The 20,545-nt window shown below is 28.6% G+C and overlaps 1 protein-coding gene across 3 annotated transcripts in view; it reads right to left on the reverse strand.

The window, feature by feature from the left end:
• LOC129987636 (uncharacterized) overlaps positions 1-20,545 on the reverse strand; it is a 363,982-nt gene that overhangs the window by 298,158 nt on the left and 45,279 nt on the right. Inside the window, exon 1 of one of the 3 annotated variants that reach the window (XM_056095595.1) lies at positions 17,065-17,187. The exons of the other annotated variants lie outside the window; for them this stretch is intronic. The gene's annotated coding sequence lies outside the window, so the exon portion shown is untranslated. Of the gene's footprint in view, positions 1-17,064; positions 17,188-20,545 lie in introns of those variants that run through there. 3 annotated transcript variants of the gene reach the window in all.

Below are 20,545 nucleotides of genomic sequence, written 5' to 3' on the forward strand. Positions count from 1 at the left end.
GAATCGTTTAAAATAATCGGTCGAAAACAGGTTAAAAAATTATTTAAAAAACGATGTACTTGAAACTATAAGCATATGCAAGAAATATGTAACTAGTATAAATACAATTTAATTACAAAAGCATACAACTAACCTAAAAATAATTTAAATCAAGTCCGCATCCCCTGATAATAGTTCTCAACAATCAGAGCACAATGCGCATGCGTGAATTTTCATCGTCAGTTACGTAACACAAATGCGTGAATTTTTCTACGCCAGTTGGGGTAACGCTATACAGATTGACAGTAAATACTTCTGCTCTTTTATTTGTTTAATAAATTAATTAGTTTCATGTCAGATATAAAATTTCGATTCACGTACATTCAATTATTTTTAAAATAAGGAAATAAGTGTAGAATTATTATTTTTTCTTGCAAAATTCAATATTTGTATTTGGCCAAATTTGTTTGGCATCACAAGTCACATTCCTAAAACAATTTGATGTTCTGGTATGATAATAACTATATACAGGCGATTTATACTGTTTTATAATCTTATTTATTGAAATTGAAAATAATTTCGTTTATTGAACCTGAAAATCATGTTGGGTCTCACAAACAAAGAACTCCGTTCAATCCGAGATCTTTCCAAATAGCATCAGATTAACACTATTATCTCTTATTTATTCTTCCTTCCAAAATCGTTCATCCTGATCAGTGATAGCATCTGAGTTAATGATACACTTCCATTACCGCCAATAATTTACTCACAGATACATTGCATCTTCTCAATAATTAGAAAACAGAAACGCAAAAGTACTGCGCCCCAAACACAAGTGCACAAATAGAACAATAATAAACACGTTTTCAATTAAAAAAAGCACTCGACTAAAGAGTAATTCCGAGAAACAGCCCTAAAGTTATTTAAAACCCAGCCTTCTCGAAAACGAGATTTTCTTCGAAAAGAGAACTTTAGAACAGGAGAAGGCGGGGGGTGAAGATGTTCCGTTACAATGAAAGGTGATAATTAATGCTATTAGCGTCCCTTTTCTCCTTTATGCCCATTCCTTTTCAGTATTGTGAAAGATAGTGACGTGTGGGCACTGATTATTGTGCCATCCTCTTCTTTTTGGAGGCATGCCTTTTATTGGATGCAATTCTTTGAGCACAAATATCATTTGCGGGGAATTGAAAGAATTTGAAACATTTTGATGAAGGAGCTACATGGATTTTAAAGAAATTGAAAATGATGGGCTGGCTTGTATATTTTAAAAATAAATAAATGCGTTTTAGTCTTTCTTTATAACAAAAGGTAGCAACTTTGTTTTTGCACACTTTTATGTGACTTGACTTCTTTCGTATTTATAAAGTTGGAATTTTATGATCACTCTCTTTCTGATGTGCTGGAATTCTAAAATTCTAATCTGATTTCTTCATATCAGAATATCATATTAAGATTTCTGAAACTTGATTGCTATTTAATTGATCAAGTTAATTAATTTTCGATTTAATATACGTGGCGCCATCTGATAGTGAATTTGAAAAAGAAAAAAATAAATTTATATCAATAAAAATTATTTTAACTATCCTAACATTTATGATACTTAATATTAATATAACTAGTAAAATGCATCATATTTCTCAGTTCCATCTAAAGAATATATCTGCTCACTAATAAAAGTATACTTTAAAAAAATCTCTTAACTATACTTACTGGATTTTTATCTTTGATTTTAGGCAAAACTCACCATGAAAACTTTCTACCATTCAATATTATTTATGTTGTCCACGAGTGGCCTAATAAACAGAGGCATAGCATGTCTAAAGTGCATCAATAAGGAAGTTTTGGAATTCTTGAGAGTGACAGTAACTAAGGTTATTTAAAAATTGGTATATCAATCTACGATTAAGTAATAACTGTCTGCTGCTTCTGAAGGCATTTGTCGTTTTCTTGTAAGAGAAACACAAGTCTGGGACAGCTGTACATAAAACTCCACTATGAAGAAGATTATATAAATGACGAAGATCGTAGCGTCCTTGGCGGATTTCCGATTTTTTTCACTAATTTATTATTCCAAATAAGGCCAACATCAGAAGTGTGATATGAAATGCATTGACAGCAGTTGGACAGTGCACATACATTTCCATCGAAATTGGACAACAAATTACATTCAGTTACGTAACATCATAGTCTCTTTAAAAACTGTGTAATATATCTTCTAATTGTCCATTCTCATTCTCGGTTCTGTAACTTCACTTTCTACTTCCTCATATTAATTGTGCAAATAATCAACATATTCTTTATTCTTTGGCTTTCATTAAATAAAATCACATGATTACATCTTTGATGAAATGCATAAAATGGTTACAATTTCATTGTAATAAATAAAAAAAAGCAATTTAAAATATATATTAAGTAATTTTTGTCAAAAATCGGGGATGAGAGGGGGGGAGGAGCTGCTTGAATGCTAAATAAGCATCATGAAAAGGGCAATATTTTGAATTTTAAAACAGTATAAAACTAATTTTTATGCTATTATGTACCTGGTTATTATCGCACAAAAGCCCCAAAATCTCGCTTTTATTAATTAACCACAATTTCAAAAAAAAAGATCAGTCCTGATATTCCAAGATATGTTTGTGACAAATTTAGTAGCTCTATATACTAAACGATGTAATCTGTAGAGTACGAACTGATACACACACACATTCTCCTTAATTAGCAATAGAAATATGTAGATTATATATTTAGAACATATTTATAATTTCCCTTGCATAATAGCTAATCAGATTTTCAGGACTTAAAGGGTAAGGCTAATTATAAAAACTTATTTGCTGGTTAGCTTGTCAATTGAAAAGCAGCATTTGACATTTTCGAAACTGATAAATATAAAAATGAATTAAATTACTTCCCACAATGTAAAAAATAAATCAAAAAGAAAACAAGTGCTAATTCGATTTTCAGAAATTTGAATGAAACAAATTTCTTACAAACTCCCACATCATAGAATTTTTTTTTTTCAAAAAGCAGTATTTTCGCTATGACACATTACCTAGATAATTCTTTTCACTTTCTGCACTCCTGAGGAAACAGATTTCTCTTCGAAAAGTATGGCCGCTTTGTTCTCCAGATCTTTATCCGAATTCCTCTCGGGAAAACCTCTAATGGAAAGTGATCACTTAAAACAGAGTACATACTTCAAATTCAAACTCCGAGTAAGTTCAAACATAGCCGTGCTTTCAGCCCCGGTAGGGAGAAAAAGGGGAATTCGTGTCAATTGATACTGCAAACAAATGATGCTGTAGGGAAAGGTAGATTCTGCTTCCGTCTCTTTGAATAGCCGTAAGAAAATTGGTTAATAAAGCTCTAAAATCAGATTACGCAAAGGGTATTTATTTTTAAGCTGCATCAAATGGGTTTTGAGTTGTGAATGGGAAGATAGAGAGATTGTTAAATTTCATCCCAGATGATGCGGTTCAATATTTTGACTTTCAATTCATTCAAATTTTCCTCGTTCTCGATAGGAATATCAGCGAGTTATTTTTGATCTGACATTAGACAAGAATAAGAAAATATTGATGATATTAATGGAAATAGGAAATGCTTCTTAATGAAAGTTTTCCAACTTAAATATTCGTTATAAAAAGTATTAGATATCTTTATTTCAGTTCATTTATTACATCTAATAAAAATTATTTCGTTAACATCAATTTGGCTATGTTGAAATTTATTGAAGATAGCAGTCTTTTTTTTAATTAAAACAACGCTTTGAATGTGATGAAAACTCAAAGCAGAATCGTTTGGCATTGAAGTCATATGTCATTACAAAAGAATTATCCTAATTTATATAATATTTCAAAGAATTATTCAACAAATATTTCTCTGATTTATCGTAAAATTTAGCTTTTAGTTTTCTTGTAAAGAGATTTAAATGATGTCAGGAATAATATATTATTTAAGTCAGTAATAATATATTTTAATCTATAAATATACTTCAAAAATTTGTGACGTTTAAATTTTAGACCGTCCTTTGGCCTACGGAATCATATTCTGCGAAATATTCTTGAGATTCCAGCTTTTAAATAAATAAATAAACATTTCTCTCTTCTACGATCAAATCTGACCTATATAGTAAATTTTGAATGTTAAAATTTTAGGACCATCGACATTTTCATAATCTAGGCCAATCACTCTTGGGAAAACTTGGAAGATGATTGGCTTCTTTGAAATGGTCGATGAAATGGTCTAAAATCTACCGTTATTATAGAAGAGTGATATTCAAATTTTCATAAATTAGTCAGTTTTAGTGATTGAATTAGTTGATTACTGTGCAACTCTTTTATTTAAAATATTAGTGTCTCAAAATTATTTTGTTAAAGATGATTCACGGCACAGAAAATCTTTGCAGGAATTTAAAATTCATAATTCATCAGAACATTTATTGACAGTTAGCAGGTGCATGCTATTATTAAAGGTTTACAAAATAGCTGTTGGGTCCTAATTAGAATGGATATTCTGTATATATTAAATCATATTTGCCTTAAATACAATTGATTTATTCATTTAATAATAGAGGTACTGTAAAAAATCATAGAAAATATTTGTTGCATTTTTTTTAAATACCATATTATGCATTTATTCCATTTCAAACAGACATATGCATAGAATTACAATTTCCTAGATTTAATTTCCAGAAACAGATAATGCATTTTTAAATTTAAGCTTCTATCGATGTCATGATGGCAACACTTTGATAAAAGTTAATTTTTTTACCATTTAAGCGAATCGTGCAAGTGCAGCTTAAATATTATTTTTATGATGCGCGATATAAATTGCTGAAAAATACAGTTAAATTATTTTTTAAAATTCATTAAAAATATTAACCTAATTTATAGGTTAAAACATCAGTATCATAGAAAACATAATTTTTTGATCTTGCATATGATGCAAAAATCAATTTTATGCTGTAATATTTTTGGAAGTTATAGCGGAGCAACGCCGAAACTTCGTTTCATTTTTAATTAATTAAATTAAAAATTCGAAAAAATCATTCCGAGGTGCATATGGCCTACAAGGCATACATGTGCCAAATTTGATAGCTGTAGGTCGAACGGTCTGGCCTGTAGATCTGGCCTACACACACACACACACACACACACATATTGAGTTTTATTATAAGCATAGATAGATTATGATGGATTAAATTATGCGATTGGATATTTTGATGGAACAGTGTATTAATTTGAATTCCATCATAAGAATAAAAACTTTGTTGCTGGCTATGCATAAAATTGAATTAAAATTTATCAAAACTTTAAAAATATTGAAAAAATGAAATTAAAATCAATAGAAAGATAGTTTGGAGCATTAAAATGGAGCAAATAAAAAATTAAAATGGTTCATTTTAGAGAGAAAATATATTCGAAAGATATAGTTGGAAAACTCAAGTAATGTTAGATAAATGTTATATAAACTTATATATTAATAATAATCATATTAATATATACTATAATAGAAGTAATATGTTGCAAGATTAAGTTAATAATTAAAATGTAAATACTTAATGTTTAATAAAGTTATATATATTATAATTAACTTCCACAGTCTAAATAAAATAGTTATTGTAATAATATCTTTAAAAATCCGTAAAAAAGATAACTTATAAATAAATCTGAGCAGAAAAACGAAAGCCCAAAATTATGAATCACTATCAAATTTTGAAATATATTTGTTGCAGAGAAACTGAATATGGTAACTGAAAAATTCAGTTAATTAGGTGGATGGATCTCAAATCTTCACTTTATCATTAGACTTAAACACTTTATCAATTTATCAACGTGTTGAAAGTTTCTCAATTTATCAATTCAATTTCTCAAAGTTTCTCAATGTCAATTTACGTGTTTTTGTATATTTTAAGTTTTTCTTAAAATTTGAGCTAAATAAATTACCGGGAAAAAAAGTAAAAAAATGTATCCTTTGCTATTTTTTTACTATATAATAGAATTTAACACCAAACGATCCATATTTTGTAAATGAGAATGTAAAAAGAGAGTAGGCTAGTTTAATCCCTTCGTATTCGTTCGTCAAACGAGCCTTATATTCTCATTCATAAATTGAAATTAAATCATTCAAAGAAGTTATATTTCAATACAAAAATTATGCATAATCCAAAAAAGCTCCAAATATTCAATAAATTCCTAAATGAACCAATAAGAGGGTACGTTATTGAAACTGAAAACTTTATCTGATTAGATAATAAAAATACAAAAAATTTAAGAAATTAAAAATAAAATGTTTTTTCTTTATTATTCGTAATTTTATAAAATATCTTTCAAGTTAATTTAAAGTATCTGACTAGTTTCGGAAACGAATTTTTTTTAAATGATAAATAAGCATTTTTTATAATATAAAATAGCTAAAACGGATTTGAAAGATTACTACTGTTAGAAGATTAGAACTATTAGAAGAGAAAACACACTTATTGCTTTTAAATTTTGAAAAAAAAAGAAAAAAACAGCATATTAAAAAAAAAAAATTTAGTAAACTTTTGAGTGTTAGGAAAAGCAAAACAAGTTTAAAAAAGAATAGAAATATTTAGTTTTTATTTTACCTATATACAGCTCAAACTACAGAAAATGTAAAAGGCCACGATATAAAAAATATTTAAGTAAATAAAAATTTTAGGAGCATTTGAAGTTGTCATTAATAATTTTTTGCCAAAATTTGGCTATGTTTTGAAATGAAGGTGTCTGTAAAATATGCCTAAATGAAGCTATCTTAAAATCCACAGTCTATTAAACTTTCAAAGGGTTTTGGATATATGCATACCAAATTTCATGAAATTTTATTGAACTGATTTTGAAATATTATGTTTTTCGTAAATCAATCACTCTGAAATATTCATTCTTCAGAAAATACTTTTTGATATTGTACTTATAAATTAGTTGTCTAGTTCAAATACACTAGACATAAATGAAGTTTTCACAATTTTTTAAAGGAAATGTCAGAAATAAGCAAACTATGGCTAAGTAGGTAGATTCAATATAAACATATCAAATATTATTTTGGAAAAATTTACAGTAAAAATAAAATAAATCACTCATACCCGGTTAAAATTACTATGTTTCCAATGTTATTATTTTCCAATTTTCTACTAATGTTACTATTTCCAATTTCCTTTTTATTTGATGCGTATTATTGAAACTACTGTATCTATAATTCAGTCCGAGATATATTAAAATCAAAGTCTGTTTTATAATTTAAGAAGCTTAAACTTCTGGATTTTCAGATCATAAAAATAAATTCATAATTTTTCGGATTAATTAGTCGGATACCTTAATTCCAAGAAACAACAATCAAAACCATATCTTTCTAATGAAACTTATTTCACCAAAAATCTACATTATAACTACAAAAACATTTACAAATAATTCCAGCTATATAAATCATCTACTCTATTTCAAACATCCTGAATTTCTATTCAATATTCGAATAAAAATGTCTCCCAAAAATCTTGAAGACTGTCACTGAATCTTTTGTCTTTTTTTAAATGTTCCATATCTTTATTTTCAATTGAATGCAATTTTTCTTTACCGGTAATTGGCTTTATTATATCATTTTACTCCAAATATTTGAATTTCCATTCTATTACACATTAAAACAAAGAGGACGAGAAAACGGCTCCTTTCAAATAATTTATTGTAAACAGATTTAACGGATTATCGCTTTAAATTTTTGACAATTCGTTCACACAGAAACTAAAGAAATAATCCCATTTTCAATTTCTTTACAGCGCAAAATGAAATTGTACTTCCCAGGTAGACTTAATAAGCTTTTTAACGAACAACAGAATCGAATATTGTTATTTTCCTTTATTTTGTTTTCTCTAAGGAAAAAGGTTTAATCTTATTGATTTAAAGCGGGTCCAAAATGAGCATTTTTACTCCTCAACTCATTTTTAACAAAAATCGTTTGCTTCCTTCAAAGGAAAGTATTCGTTTTGTGTAAGTGGAAAATATTTTTTTTTTAATATTAATATCAAAATCGTTTTACTTTTTTTTTGAGTTTATACATTTTATTGTAAATTAAATCAAGTGCCAGTGAATTTTTAATTTTAAAAATAATGCTAATATAAACATCGTATCTGTTTATGGACAAAAAATGTCGAAAAAATTATTGCAATTTATAATTAAATCACTTTTGATCAAAATTATTAATTTATATTTCCGAAAATATTTAAAAATAAAAAGTAATTTCTGAGGTTTTTTAATATTGGGTAAAAGAAATGGCATTAGATTAATTTCAATTTTTTTCGTAAGTCTTCCACTCTTTGTTTATTTAGAAAATAGATAATCGAAAATTATTTTAACAAATTCTATAAATGAATAAGTTATTCTGCACTTTGTTTGAACATTTCTAAAATAAAAATATTTGCAGTAGTTGCTGCAAAATTCCATTCTTAATAAATTCGTAAAAAGAAAAAAAAAAGAATTATCCTGTTAAAAATGTTGTTAAATATCATTACTCGAAAGATGTGATCATAAGTAATTAAATTATATTTTATTGATAGTTTAAAAAACATGAACATAGCTGTTTTTATAACACTCTATCTGAATATATGTAGTGCTTCTTTAAAAACTGGGCGTTAATATAACTAAACTAAACTAATCTGAATATATGTGCTTCGGCACTAAGACTCAATAAACAATCATATTCATATACATATGATTTACTGCAATATAAATAAAGAAACTGTTGTATAAAAATAATTGATCTTGTTTGTTAGTGCTGTAGGAAATTTAAATAAATAGAAATACCCATAAACTAAAAAAAATATTACAAAATCTATACTATATCAAAAATATTTAATCTTTCAATCGATTTATTAATTTATGTTCTTTTCATGGATAGTGTAAAAAATGACTTAGCGTTTAGTAGAAATTGAAATAATGAAAACTCTTTTTATTCGAGATTGCATTCAGAAATAATTGTCTGTACATAATAAAAAGAGCTTGTAAAGAATGAAGCGATTCTTTTGACAAGAAATCTAATTGCTTTTTGAAAAATTAAATTCGAGAAAATATTTCAGTAAGAAAGCATTATCGAAGAATACTCTATTATTTCTTTTTATAAATCATTCTCATTTTAAAATTTAGCACAAAATGTTTAATGCGTCTCAATTTTCTTCTCAGTTCTTCAGAAGAACCAGCGCAAACTTAAAGGGCAGTGTTATATTTATGAAAACACAGAAATTGAATAGTCGCTGTAATTTTACTCCTCGGAAGATGCTTATTTAGTTTATTATCTGCGATACGGGGTTGAGCTCAGCTTATTATCTATGATTGCGCAGAGTTATTTTAGATAATTGGTATTTGCTAGTCATTTTAATCTACTTAATTGTCGAGCCATTAACTAATTTTTTAATTAGAACTATCTTAGTTGAAATTTGAAGAGGTTGTTTATCACTGGAGAGCTTCTTTAGCGATTAATTTGAACTTGGGTGCCTTAAATTCCTCTTTGATGCAAACAAAATTTTCTGCTATTTCCTAGAGGTGAATAGAGTAGTTGTAATGTAGTAGTGTAGAGTAACTAATGTAGAGTAACTTTTCTCAAATAATTTCCTTAATTAAGAGTTTTAACTCATCAAGATTTGTCTAATATAGGAATCATGCCAGCAAGACTTTTGCTGAAGTTTCAAAGCTGTGTGTTGATGAAAAATTATTTCTCTGTTGTTAAAAATATCTTTAAATGTTTCTGTGGTATTATATTTCAAGTTAAATTTGTTGAGTATATCTCTAATCAAAGAATATTGCAGGTTATCAGATTCATATTTTATATCTAAAGTTATCTACGAATAATTAGAAGCCCCTCAGTCACAGAAGCTGCACCGATTTCGCCAAATTTTATTTCTTTTGAAAGTTGATGACATATAAATTTGTCTCTGGTTACTTTTGCCCTTCAATCTCCAGTTCCAAAAGATCCGCAAAATAAAAATTTTGTAGGCATCCCCAACCTTAACAACTAGAGCAATTTCATCAATTAAATTCACCACTTTGTGGGCTTTGCTAACCATTTAGATTGCTCAATGCTTCTTGAGAAATTATTATTTAAAATAAGTATCAGTTGTAAATAAAATGGTAATAAGTATTACAATGTTGGTTGACATATCTAAATTAATGTTATTCTTATGAAAACTATATAATGGATGGACGTAGAAAGTAGAAGCTTACCATATAACAGCATTTACAGAAACAACTCAAACAGACAAAAAATGCTAACTGAAAAATAGCAATAAAAATTAGAATGTATAATTCGGCAGCTATACTACAAAGATGGATTTCAATGCTCATGTGATCGCCACCTCTTATATACTCTCCATGATAGGATATAGAATTTTTTACATCTATGTATCTCGGTTCCTATTAGACATATCGTCATAATTTTTATATTTTCAAGAACTTTCACTTTTCTTGCCCAATGTTCGCTACAAATGCGGAGATGGGCGTCGTTGATCTACCATCCACTCAGTATCCATTAAAAACATCTATAAATGTATATTTCTTAGAATGAAACTAACTGTATTATATATTTGTAAAACTATTAATATAGTGGTTGAAATGTATTATAAAATCCAGAAGTTAATAATAAAATAACTATTACATTTTCTCGTATAACAATATATATATAATATTGTTATACGAGGACAACACAACATATATACCGTGAAAATATTATAAATAACAAAAAAATTCAATCCCTAGTTTTTAATAAATCTTTATGTTATCAATATCAAAAATAATTTTTAAGAGTAATCTCTGTCTATCTAACTGTGATTACAATCTCTCTTATACACCACAATATTATGGACGATATCCATCGTTTGTCTGATGTATCATATTACAGACAAATTGTCTGAATTCAAACGAACCAAAACGGAACCACTCATCGTTAAACGCTGAAAGTTTCACATTTCTTAAGCGAACGATGATAAACTGTTCATTGCTTCGACGGCACCGTGCATAATTTCGATGAAAATGACAGAATGGTTATTTTCTCCTATTTCATTTCCCTTACTCAAATTATGTGGTGACCGAAATTCTTTAATTAGAAGTGTGGGTGGTTTCCACTATATCTTGGAAAATATTCCTACTATTCTATACATATTTAAATTAATTCCTCTAAGAATTGCATGTTTAGTGACAACTTATAATAAGTGATAAATTAAGAAATCTTAGGAAGTGCTCTCTGATATTTTATACATGCTCTATTTAAATGAATTGCTTCGAGACTTCTGTGCTAGTTGAGAAATGATACTTTTTCAGAAGTTTAGTCAGTTTCAGTCAGTATTTTAAGGGTGTTTTGGTAATAAATATGTAATTAATATTAAGGGTAATAAATATGTATCTAAGATGAAAGTTTAAAGTTTGAAAATTAAGCGAAGTAACTAAGAATATTTACATTTTCAGTTAGGTTTTAATGCCTGTTTCGTTTATCATAAATAGAACATATATAAAATATTTAACACCTATCATTATAGACCAGATTTTGATTAATTTATAATATACAATTTTTAGATTGGAGCTTGTTGGTAGAAACCTTTAATTTATCGTAGATTATTTTAAAATGTTGATTAAATAGTAAAAAGAGTGATAAGTATATGTAATTTATTTTAAAACTTATGGGCGAAAAAATAACTTGCACTATTAACAAATATATTGCACAAAGAATATTCTTTCGCCATTAAATAAATAAATTTATTCAACATGAAAAAAAATATTTTAATTTAAAAAAAATATAATGTAAGAATTAATATTGTTTCACGTCTTTGTCACTATTCATTTCAAATCGGATACTTCCCACTTTGTGTCTATCGCATTTTTTTTTTTTTTTTGTCTTTGTTTATCCTTGCTTCTTTGTGTCCATCATTGTGTCTTTTTGTTTATCATTGCTTCTTTATATCCATCATTGCTTCTTTATATCCATCATTGCGTCTTTTTGTTTATCATTGCTTCTTTGTGTCCATCATTGTGTCTTTTTGTTTATCATTGCCTCTTTCTGTCCATCATTGCGTCTTTTTGTTTATCATTGCTTCTTTCTGTCCATCATTGCCTCCATTGCGTCTTTTTGTTTATCATTGCTTCTTTATGCCCATCATTGCGTCTTTTTGTTTATCATTGCTTCTTTCTGTCCATCATTGCGTCTTTTTGTTTATTATTGCTACTTTCTGTCCATCATTACGTCTTTTTGTTTATCATTGCTTCTTTCTGTCCATCATTGCGTCTTTTTGTTTATCATTGCTTCTTTCTGTCCATCATTGCTTCTTTATGTCCATCATCGCGACTTTTTTTTATATCGTTCAAAATGAACTTGTGTTTTTGTCTTTTTCATGTGATTATTTGACAGAAATAGAAACGCAAATAATTAATTTATTGTATTATTAAACTCATGTATTATTAAATGCATGCCGTTAGTGAACAATAGTTATGAAAAAAAACTATTAGAATGCGATCTTCAGAGGTTTTTTAGTCATTATTCAATAGGATGTTATAAATACAAAAGTATCAGAAAATCAAATTTGTATTTTGGACGTCTTTTTCCCCACCGATTGAAACCAAACTTTGGCACAGAATTACAATTTTAGTCCTAAAATTATGTACCAATTTTCATGCAGTTATGTCTATTTTCATTATGTCTACCCCTGTCATAGTTATTTTGTTTTTGACTTAGAGCATTTAAATGATTGTGAAAGTACAGACCGATAAATTATCAACTCGTTGACGGACTAGATTCTAAATTTGATTCAAGTGAGCTTTTTAGATGCTAAATTTGTGCACCAAATTTTATTATTTTACCATCATTTTATTCAACAAATTTTATTGCAGTTTTCGAGCTCTCTTGTATTCGGACAGCCGGAAAAAATCTTGAAAATTTCAAATTCGTTTTTTTTCTTTTTCTTTTTTCTTTTTTTGACGATTACAATATTTTATTTTTGTATATGTCGTAAATGGAAAAAACTAAAAGTGACACATTTTTCGAATAATATTTCCAGCAGCAGTTGTAAAATATCAAATTAATAGTGACAATATAAATAATAATTTTAGTTTCATAAGCCAGGCATATATTATTCAAATTGGAAAACAATTATAAGTTTCCTCATTTAAAAATTATTAAATGTCTTGAAAGTCATCAAGTCATTAATTCCTTTATAAATATAGTTTTTAAGATATTGCAAAGTTTCAAACATCTTTGTTTAACTTAATTTTTTTTTCAAGTTTGAATTGTAGAAATTTCACAACAATTTTTTTTTTTTTTTTTTTTCATTTTAGAGTTTTAAAGTTTTTGCCCAGCTGTATGAAAGCAACGCATTATATTAGATCATTTTTCAGAACTTTATTATCATTTAATCAATTAATTGAACTGAATCTTGATACCTCTCCTATTTGAATATTAATATTTAAAAACATCTCAACGGTCGCATCGGGGATGGCCTATCAATCAATGGATAGCATTTCCTCACGATTATTTTTATTGATTTAAAATAATGAAATGAAACTAAAATTCTCTAATGCCTGGTTTACATTCCGCCAGTTATAAGGCGGCAAGTAGGCAGCGCATGCGCAGAAAGGGACTGATTTATGTTTGCCGCAATTTCATGAGGTAGATTCAGGCATTCCACGCTTGGCTATAAATTGCCGTTTTGGCGTCCCTGAATTTTTCGTTTTCACTACGCATCGCATTAAAATGACGGATATTTACACAAAGAACACAAAGAAAGACACAAAGAAGACAAAGAAAAACATATAAAGAAAAAAACATGGTAAAATAGAAAAAAATAAAAAAGGATCAACATACCTAAATTTGGAAAACTATAGAAAAAATGACAAATAAAAATGAAAAAAATAACACAACCTCGCATCAGAATAAACAAAGAACAAAAAATATCGGAATTAATTTATGATAAATTATCAAATTTTTACCAAAAAAAAAAAAAAAAAAAAAAAACGAAAACTTCCACAAGCGCATGCGCAGTAAGAATAAAAACTACAATACAGCGGCAAGTTATTGCCCCGTTGGGACAAGTACTTGTCATCGACCGAACAGCATTTTTCAGCCTTTCTACGCATGCGCTGTCTACTGGCCGTCTTATAACTGACCGAGTTCAAACCCGATATAACTGAGTTAAACAGATTTTATCTTAGGAGAGTGGAACTTATTTTAATTGTTACTTTACAAAGATATTTTATCAAATAACGTAGAAAAGAATGGAGTAACTATATAAATATCGCGCCTTCATAATTGCTTCAGTGGTACATTTATTGATTCAAATTAAAAATATGATTATTTAGGCAATTTTCTAATTGGAAATATGTGTCTATATTTTAACATTAGCAAATCATTTATTGAGCCCTTATTAGTGTGGAATCTTGTTTTGATTAACGCCTTGTAAATAAGCGCGAGAAACATTCACATTTCAAAGCAATGCTATTCTATAGCTTAAAAACAAAGTAATTTGACTCAACTCACTAGCAATAAGAGAGAAGAATAAGAAATACTTAAAATAAAGAAAAACAGTTTCAAAAAAGTAGAAAAATTTCGCCTTTCAAATTTATTTTTCGAGCAAGATTGATTGTTTATCATGGACCAAAATGATAAATAATCGCAAAAAAATGTGATTTTTATAGAAGATTAACGATGGCTCCCAAGGTATGCAAACAACAAATGAAGAATTATTATATTATTTTTGAATTAGCTGCGTTGCGAAGCAACTATCAAGAGGGCATTTTCAGAAAGGTATTTGCAGAGGAGGTTGGAGGGGAGGATCTTTGGAATCGCAAAAATTAAGAATTCATCTCGAATTTCAGCATAAATGAGTACTTAGAGATAGAAAAAAAATGCATTGCGCAGAATTAGGAAATTTTTGAATCATTACTTTATTATCTTAAGCCGTTTTGGATTTGAATTAGTTAATGTAGTGTTTTACTTCATATTAAAACACACACAAACTTTAAAGCAAAAATTTTAAAAACTTCTTTTAAAGTTAAAATATTATACACTTTTGTCAGAAATCTGTTTTCGTAAATTGTGTTTTATATTTATTTTAACAATAATTTTAGAGCTCAAGATTATTAGTTTTATATCTCCGTTGTACCTGAAAGGAAATCTTTAATGATCATCTAATATTACCATAATATGAGAACTGTTTCGGATTCGATACTTGAGTCTAGCGATGACACTTGCGAAGTTTGAAATCCTAACCGTACAAATGTATAATGAATTTGGGTCCTTAATAACTCGATCAATTTACTTAGTAAAAGTATAGAACCTTTTCATTTAAAACGTTGTGTAAAAAATATTTTACACTATATGATTAAATAGAAACAAGGAACTGCATAAAAATTTAGAATAACGTAATTTTATTTTCATTAGGGCATTTATTAATTCAAACAATACAAGATATGAGTTTTTATTCATTTAAGAAAATTTCCTTTTGCAACCATTACCCTTTTCGTACTCTATTTAGAAATTTGCTGTCGATTTCGTAACGCTTAATTTGTAAACAAAGCAAGAGACCAAGAGGGATTGTTTTCCCAAAAATTTTCTCGCATACTCTGCAACAGAAGTATTATCCTACAGAACATATTGGCATACAATATTTACGAAATATTCTTTGGCGAAAATTTAGCTTTTTCCTTAATCTATCTTGTCATCCTTGGCGAGTACTTTGGCGATTAATACTTGGCATACGATTAAAAGTATCCGAAAATTGAATTCATATTTTACACACGTTTTTATCAATCGATTGAAACAAAATTTTGACACAGAACTGCAATTGTCGTCACAAAATCACGTACAAAAAATTGATAAATTTAAGTCATTGCATTTTTAAGTTATCGTATTTAATGCTTCTGAAAATACAGATCGACAGACAGTCAACCTCTTGAGGTGTCTACGCTATAGATGTTAAATCTATGCATCAAATTTAACCTATCTAGCTATCTCTATTTTGTAGTTACCGTGTTAACTTATATCCGAACAACTAGACGGACAGACTTCCTCTGCATGGATTTTGCTCAAAATGTGATAAAATTCTACAAATCTGGTATAACGACAGAGTACCAATTGAGATGGTATACCAAATTGCATCCGTCTAGCTAAAAACATTTTTGATTTATCTTTGTCCCAGACATACAGATATTTTAGAAAAAATGTGTTTTTCGAACTCAAAGAGCTGAGATTAGGCAAATGCTGAGATTAGGCAAAATTTTGTGTTCGAATTTTTTGACGATTGCAACATTTTCTCAATACTTAGTACATCAAAAGAAAGCAGAAAGTAATATGAATTAAAAAAATTCCTAAAACTAGCGTACTAAATTAGAATTTTCATCTTATCAAAAATATTCATTTTATCGTCAATTCCATTTTTTCAAAAATTGAATCGAAATAATTATTTTGAAAGTGAAGATTTTTAAACGTTCATTAAAAATATATTAAAAATTATATTTGCAACTTGTAATCCAGTTTTCTAGAACTATTTAGCAAAGGTTTATTATAAATATGAACTACGATCAGTCGTAGAAAACGGCATATGCAACATCCCCTTCTCCCCAAGCTTTCAGACCACAGGATTGGCCGGTTATTTTATCCTAACTTATTCAATGTCCAGCAAACGAATCTATAACCGCAATGAATTTTGACCGAAATGGGTATCAAACACTTGATCTTTCAGTACTGAAGATGAAACTCTACGATCAGAACACAGTGGTTCTTAATTTCGGAGACTAACTTTGAAAATATTAGATATTATTATCCAAATAAATAAAATAGGAATTTTTAATCCTAATTTCGGAGAGATAATAGAGAACTGAAATAGCGAAAAATCCCGGGAAAAAAATTATTTTCTCATTGTTTCTAGACTATCTACCAATAAAAAAGCTCTTATGAAAGCCTAACCAGCATTGCCTTTAATACAACACCATTGTGACTTCGCATTCAAACAGCAATTTGACAAGAGTTAAAATTCTTTCTGCCATTAGCGTTTTAATTAAGAAATCCAATACAAAATATCAACTCTAACATGCAACCCACCTTTTGAGTTTCCATCCTTTTTTGTCTTCCGTTTTAAATCACTTAGTACAGAACTCAGCAAACTTCAAAACTCGCGACGTTTAATAAAAGGCTTCGTCGCCGTCGTGTTCGAAATGCTGCTGCTGTTCGAGAAAAGGAATGTTTTCGAATTCCACTTCAGTTGCTTAGGCACCTCGCCTTTCTTCTCTGCAATCATTCCGTCATGTTAGGCCTAAGGAGGGCATGTCTTCTTAATTAAAGCTGAACAAGGTAATCACCGCCCACACCCGACTGTGCGATCCAATTACTTTTGCACCCCTCTCCGCGCACCATATTAAACTCGCCTTTGAGACCCTTTTTATGCAGCTGCTCTCGTATTTCCGACAGGTGGTTTTTTTTTTTTTTTTAACTCATGATAATAAAAAGAAACAACGGAAAAAAAGAGGAATTGTAGATAAAAAGAACGGGTGAGAAAAATTATTGTCTTTTCGACGCCTTACTACAATGTTTTAATTTACGATGTACACATCCGTTCTAAATCGACATTAAGACAGAAAGAAGATAGTAAGGCTCGCACATGGAGAAAAAAGAAAAAGGGCGATTTAGAACTTGCATTGGATAAGTTATTTCCACCGTTGTTATCTAATGCGGGATTTTTTTTTTTTTGGTAGATAATAGATTCTAAAGACGAGCCAGAGTTAATTTTTCAATGCTCTCTAAAATCTTTTTCTTAGTTTAATTTAATTCTTATTCTTGGATTTTCATGCTTTTATAAATGAGTTTCAGGCGTTTCATTTATGAAAGAGCTTGTTTTTCAATATTTCAAATCAATAAGATGCTATTGTAGTTAAGATTTTAACAGTATTATAATTATCTTCTTATAAGCATACGCCTAAGTAATAAAAAATAAATTAATTATAAAAGATTTCAGAAAAAAATCTGTCTATCTTCAGTAAACATTCAAAGTTATGTATTAAATATTATTTTTATTAAAAAAGCATAATATTTCATGAAAGATTGTTTCATGGCAATTATTTTTCTGAAGCTCTTTCTTTATTTGTTGTAAATGAGTATAAAAATATTTGGTATTTTGTAGAGTTATATTTTAAGTGCAGAGTGAACTTTTGAGAGAATTTAAGTGCACTTTCAATCTTAGAAATCATAATTGTCATTTATTTTTAAATTTTGTCTTGAATGACTAAAAGTTAAAATACATAGCATTCTATTCAATAAGTAGTCTTTTTTTAAAAAGAAAACAGTTGCTAATTATGAATATTATTGTATTACTTAGTAAAAATTCCTTTTATCATGACATGAACATTCAAATTCGGTTTTACTTCAAGAATATTGTAAAAGGAAATCATCTTTCTTAGAAAATAAATAAAGAAATGAATATTTTCAGCCTATAAGTACTTGCCAAATGAATGGTTGGAAAAAAATAAGAAGCTGGCTTTAAACTTCAATTTAATTCGAAAATTTACTTCTTTTCACTTCACTTTCTTTTATAATAACCCTTACTTTGAAATATTAATATACCCGTTCTAAATATTTCTATACTCCTTTAGAAATACTTAGCACTGTGTTTTAATTATCATAAAATGGATTGCTAAGTAGTTTTGATTATTAAAAAAAAAAGAGATACAAGTTTGAAACAGCATAAAAGTTTCATTATATTGGATTGATTAGTATAGTTTTCAATTCTTCACCCTGATAATTCCTTTTCTTTAAGAAAGATGTATTTTACTGTATTATATATTTTTAATGAAAGTTTTGCACTTCCTGTACTTCTTTCTTAGGTTAAACTACCACAAAGGCTGCTGTTTCTGAATTAACGAAAAATTACACACCGACATATCTATCAAAAATGCACGTTAGTGGGAAATTTTGGCCTTTGTAGGATTCTCTTGAAACCATTTTTTTTATTAATTGTAATCGCATATAGTTATTGTAATATCCTTATAAAAGCTTATACTTTATGTAAGAGCATCATACGCCCCGTATATACAAGATTGTCACCATATTTCATTACTCATGTCCTGTATTACTATTTATTGCCTTCTTTTTAAACTCTGCTCTAAACATTAATATTGTCTATACCGAGATCTTATTCAACAAGTTTCCTCTAAAAACATATAGAGGAAACTATTACCAACCAAATAATAATGCGAAGCAATTATGATATATAACATGGGAGAGAAATTGGTTGCAGTTTTGTGCAGATATTAGCTACAGTTGATAAACGAGGTGGTGCAGAATATGTCAATGTTAAAACGAGAATGAGGACGACTTTTAGTTGGTACTTAGTGCCAATCTCGAAAATTTTTTCCACCTTTTTGAGATCAAATCGAAATGTCGAAATCGGAAATACATTAATTACTCTTTCTCAGAAATGCTCGAAATTGCCTGCTCTAAAGCAAACAAGGAAATTTTTTTAATTATTCTAGGATCGCAGGGGACCACTTTTTTGTCAAATTACTGAAGCCCAGAGCTACAATCTATTCTCAGAGATATCGTGAAACATTAATAATAATTCAAAAGATTATCACATGAAAACATTCTGAATGTCCTCTTGTTTCCTGATAAAACCATTCCATGCATAGCTAACGCAAAAAAGAAAAAAGAAAACGAGAAACTTGCAAATGGGGATTCCAAACTATTCCGTACCAACCACAGTTTAAATATATCCATATGTGACTTTCAAATTTACAAATCTTTGAAGAACTTAAAAGCACTGAAAAAAGTAACAGTTCAATCGAAAGATGGTGACATGGAATGTATGCGCAATTAAAACATTTTTTCAAGCAATGTGTTCTATATCAACTGTTAGAATGAGATAAATGACTAAAAAATGCTGATAAAGTTTTTGCATTTCATGAAATAATTGTTGTGGAGTTTCAACTCCCTCCTATTTATTGACAGCACCAAACACAAAATATATTGGTCAGAAATCGTGTCTAATAAAGCTATGCGAACACATATTTACCAATCCAGTCGCATAATGCAAATTAGGAGAGACTGTTTCCCTAATGTCCACTCAATAATCGGACGAAAAAAATAGGTTGGCAGCAAAAACAGCTGAAACAGTTTTGATAGGACATAATTTTAAAATGGCTTGCACCAAAAAATATAAGATTAAAGAAAATGATCTAATTTAAAAAGTAAAATCAACTTCAAAATATGAATCGCATTTGCAAGCATTTTGTTATTATTGCATTTTTTCCTTGGAATAAGATAATAATTTTTCATATTTTATTTATTTAGCACTTAAACATTCCATATTTATGCTTATTATAGTAGCAACTTTAACTATGTATCAACTATACAAGGGAGTGTTTCAGAAAGTGTAAGAGAGGGCTCACCAAATTTTTTTTAACCCTGAAATCTCTCCAGAAGACTTTCTGCGTAGCAAGGGAATTTCGATTTCATCCAATCGATCAACCCCCTGCGCTCAACAAGTCAATATTTTCTGGTTTCAAGCCAGCGTCCCCTCCCATCAGTGGTT

This window comes from Argiope bruennichi, chromosome 10, assembly GCF_947563725.1.
Source record: "Argiope bruennichi chromosome 10, qqArgBrue1.1, whole genome shotgun sequence".
In the NCBI taxonomy this organism is placed as follows: domain Eukaryota; kingdom Metazoa; phylum Arthropoda; class Arachnida; order Araneae; family Araneidae; genus Argiope; species Argiope bruennichi.